The sequence below is a fragment of the Rhipicephalus sanguineus genome, unplaced genomic scaffold, assembly GCF_013339695.2.
Source record: "Rhipicephalus sanguineus isolate Rsan-2018 unplaced genomic scaffold, BIME_Rsan_1.4 Seq678, whole genome shotgun sequence".
Taxonomy (NCBI): Eukaryota; Metazoa; Arthropoda; class Arachnida; order Ixodida; family Ixodidae; genus Rhipicephalus; species Rhipicephalus sanguineus.
In genome coordinates this window covers 1-4,940 of record NW_023615750.1, presented here as the reverse complement: position 1 = coordinate 4,940, position 4,940 = coordinate 1, and positions in this window count along the sequence as shown.

The following is a 4,940-nucleotide window of genomic DNA, read 5'->3' as shown; positions in this document are numbered from 1 at the left end:
CTATGATGAAGATAGGCGAAGCATGCACCACCAAGCATGTGTAGATATTTGCCACTAAAAACGCATTTGCGGTCGATTCTATCTTCAGGCAACACAACCTAGAAAATTGGAAGAATTGATTGTTGGGCGAGTTGGTAATTCATGATGAAGGCAAATAGCGCGAAGAAACGTAAGACAGGACGAAGAAGGCTACAGCACAAGCCTTCATCTAGATCATTTGCCTTCATCTAGACTATTGGCTCGTGCCCCTGTCGGGTCCGATCTGTGGTCGGGCCGGGCCGGGCCGGGTAGGCGAATTTTTTTGTCGTGTTCGGGCCGGGCCCGGGTTTCGCTTTGAGTCGCCGGAATGGGCTCGGGCGGGTAAATTTGAACGAGTCAAGTCAAGAGTACTGCCCGGGCCGAGAATCATGGCCCGTGCAGTGCTCTATTACCTACCACGTCCAAGGAACACCAGTACGTGAAATAAATGAATATAAATACCTAGGAGTAACCATTACAAACACACTTTCTTGGTCCGCACATATAATAAATGTCTGCCCATCAGCTTCTCGTAAGCTTGGTTTTTTTGAGGCACAAATTGAAAAGAGCCCCTCCGAAATTAAAAACGCTCCCTTACAAAGCGTATGTTTCACATAAACTTGAATATGCATCAATGGTTTGGGACCCTTTCTACAAAAAAGGTATTCAAAAACTTGAAATGGTTCAAAGACGCGCAGTACGTTTCATTTTTTCTAAGTTTAAATCAACTGACCCTTCCACAATATAATGAAAGACAACGACATCCCTGTGCTTGAAGATCGCCGCAGAATCGCACGCCTGAAATGTTAGCATTCCATTTATAATGGCAAGCTGAATATTCCAGCCCATGAATACATACAACCATTTTCTCCTCGCGCATCTAGGCATCGTCATATGCATAACCTGCTCCCATACACCACTCGGGCTAACATCTTTAAAAATTCCTTCTTTCCCCGAACAATTATTCAGTGGAATAGCTTACCACCTGACGTCATCTGATGACTTCGAGAAGGCGTTGCTCGGAGCATCCCAACCGTGACATAAGTGCACCTTCTCTGTACTTCTAGTGCTAATTATAATCGTTATACTCTGTCTTCATGCAATATCACTGCTTCGGATTGTTATTGCACAGTATTTGCAATACTTAAGCGTTTCAATGTGTATAAATTTCTGTGTACGTATGTGTATATTGTTTTTCCTTGTGCTTTAAGACATCACTTCACTTATGCCATTGTTTATTCTTATATATGGTTTGGTATATTTTTGTTAAATTTGTCGTATCATCCATTTTGCATTCTTGCAAATTTGATTATACATTTGATATTTTTCTCGATGTTTGCATATTTGTTTATTGTAATGTTCCCCACCTGCCTGGTCTTCAGTCACTGTAGTATTTTCTAAATAAAATAAATAAATAAATAAAATGGAAGATCTCAAGCACACAGCTGCATTCGCAACCAGGCATGCCATTACTACTTTTGGCATTCCGTCCTCAAACCTCAAATGTTTTCAGCTGTGTCATTACTGAAGCGTTTCGTTTTAGTTGCATTGTCACGCTCTCTTATTTGATTCTAGCGTTGCCTTCCAGTCCCATGCACCATGCATAGAGTTCCATGCAAAGAGTCGGAGGTTGGCAAGTGTTCCGTGTTATTTGGACGGCAGTTCATAATCTTTTGTATGAGGTAAAAGTTGCACGCTCAAAGCTTTTAGGCGTCATCAACAGGCCCTAGTCAACCTTTAACATATAGTCTAACTCCTACAATATACTGCAGTACTCGCGTATAAGTGCTGTTTATATGGCTGCGTATATATATATATATATATATATATATATATATCTATATATATATCTATATACCCAGGCAGCACGCCGCCATTGGACCGATCTCGGCCCAACGTCGGCAAATGACGGCAGCAATATTGGCCCCACGTCGGCAAATCACGCTCGCGCTACTTTCACCCGCATCGGCCCGACGTCGGCTAGCCGCCTTTGGTCCGATGCGGGCTTGCCGGCTTCGGGCCGACGTGGGCTAGCCAGCGTCGGTCCGAGACGGGCCTGCCGTTATTCAGCCGATGATGGCAAGCCGTCATTGGGCCTATATATGCTAGCCGATGCTGGCGCGGTGTCGGCCCCGCCGACGTCGGGTAGCCGCAGGCGTGACTGTTTACACCCGTTATTATGTTTTAGCAGTGGTGGCTTACCGCGCGTTAAGTACGGTAGTACTGTACCGTCGTGGTCGGCACGTAGCTAGTTTATATGGAGACACTGGCGGTAGTTGCTCGATGCGTAAAGTAACCTCATCAGGCAGGCTGATACATGTGTTATAAAGTAAAATGGCTGCGTGCCGACCACGGCAGTTCGGTATTACTGTGGTTACTGTACTGTAATTCAGCAGCGCTAAAACAGACTATTCGCGGCCCAACGACATTCATCGACTGCCATTGGTGTCATATTCGAAAAATGCTTCCTAATTAGAACGACTGCTCCACTGATGTCTTAGTGTGCGATTAAGACCCACAATTCTGTCGAACCGTGCAAGGCCGAGAACAAAAGTCAATATTGTCTCAAACAAAACTAAATTGATGAAAGGCCTGCTGCACCAACTACGCATGCGTCTGAGAAATTAAGGAGCAACACATTTGCAAGGTGATAAACACAAATTTATTCACAGATATGAACACACGCCAGCAGTTCCGGAATAATTATGCCATAAAGGAATATCTAAACATCTTTAGATACCGTAGCCAACATCTAAAACAACCCCACAGCCACCGTATTCCTCAAAAAAAGCAGGACAATCCTAATCGAGAATGGGATCAGGCGCAAAATTATAGGCGTGAGCAGAGTTCCCCTTCAGAGGGGGTGGGGGGGGGCGAAGGTTCATCGCGGCGCCCCCCCTCCTTATTAAGTCAATGTGTCTGGCAGACCTTGCGCCCACCTCTTCTTAGGTGACTACGGGGGTCGGTCGCCCCCCTGTCCCACTGTGTGCACGCCTATGCGAAGAGTTACAATCTCTTCAACGTTATGCGCGGCACATTCACTATAAATATTGAAAGAACTAGAACGGGCAAAAATAGGAATAAGGATTAACGAAGAATATCTTAGCTACTTGCGTTTTGCGGACGATATCGCGCTTTTCAGTAACGACGGTGCCGAATCACGAAAAAAATTCTGGAGATGTAAACGAAGGCAGCATTAAAGTAGGATTAAAGACGGACCCGAAGAAAAGAAAGATAATGTTAGGCGGCTTGCCGAAAAAGCGAGATTAAGAGTGGCAACTAGACTAGAAGATTGTGTATACGCGTGAGCTAATTACGAGCAGAGGAGCACCCCCCCCCTCCCCACGTTTATTAGGTTCACCAAGGAACGGTAGGCATTCGCAACACATGACTGGCAATTAAATTAGCGTTATCCTTTAAGAGGGAATTGCAATTTTTTCAGTGATATCTTAAGGGCCAAAAAGATGGATAAACTGCTGCACGCGACGCGAGAAACATTGCGAGCGGTACCACAAGATCCCCTGAACTCTACATCTAAACAGGATAGACACGCACGCATTCCTAATCTAAAGGTAAGATTGTACCAGAAAGGAATCGTGCATAAAAACCACTCACGTGTTCCCGGTGGATCGCTAAAAACACGAGCGAATAAAAAATGCAAGCGCACGATATCAGAATACACAAAACACGATGGTCAATAGAGAATACGCGATAAGAAGAGAACGAAAATCTGATGACACGTAACAGCAGCGAACACGCGGCCTTATGTGAGGTGAGCGAGTTCAACATGGAAGCAGGGGGCCACTGGTTTCTCGCTGCGGTGATCTCTGCCGAAAACAATGCCGAATCCTGCCGCGTATCCGTCTCGTGCACGATTTTGACTTTCCAACGATCAACACACATGTCCACACACCGCACTTCTTGAAGAATTCTGCTGGTCGGAGTGAAAAAAACCTGCTCCCGCAGCTACGATTGTCCCTCCGTCTGGACGGCTACCCTACCCTGCCTGGTCAAGCGAGTTTCGCGACAATGACGCTGAACGAGGGGAAGGAAGGGAGGGGGGGGGGGGGGTAGAGGTTGAAGCAGACGAAAAAAAAATGCGAATTCTCCCTTCTTGAAAGCACGGCTCAGCCTACCACAATGGTGTGCGATCCCCCCAGCATGTCTATGGGCATGCCGTTTGAGAAAGGCGTTCGTCGAATTTTCAATGCATCACTTGTTGCCACATGTCGCTACATGAAAACTTTGCGTACACCACGTTGGAGCCGCATTTTTCATCGTATTTCACGTGCCATAATAACAATTTTATGCGACTGTTTCTGAAAGCACGTGGGAAGCAATCGTTGAGCGGGATTTTTACTTGAAAAAGATATGTATGTCACAAAATGGACGGCAACGAAGTGCAAATGCGAACTGACAAACACGTGGCAAACACGTGTTTGTCAGTTCGTTAAAGATGGCCAGCGAGCTAGTTGATTTGTAAACATTCAAACGACAAAACGTGTCTTCACTTCGCCCGGTCTTTTTTGCACCATACCTATTTTTCTCAAGTAATGAACCAACTAGCTCAGCAACACGCCTTGCTGAGCTTTTTACTATTTTCATAAAGTAAAATTATGTGCCATCACTGAAGCAAATGCGCTTGTTAGGCTTCACCCAAACACGCGCGTGAGTAAATATGTGTAAACACAGAGATCGGAAACTGTCCGTGTAGTATATGAGCGCTGGCGCCACACATTCAGCGGCTGAAAGGATATTATGCACAGAATTAGTATTCACATAAAACTTCTTCCGCTAAAAGCATTCGTGCGGGAATGTTTGGGCGAATTTTGATGCTGGATACATTAGTGAAGTCGGCCGACCAGTGGCAAAACCATTTACGAAACAGAAGTACTTCGAATTTAGCCCATGAAGTTAATGGT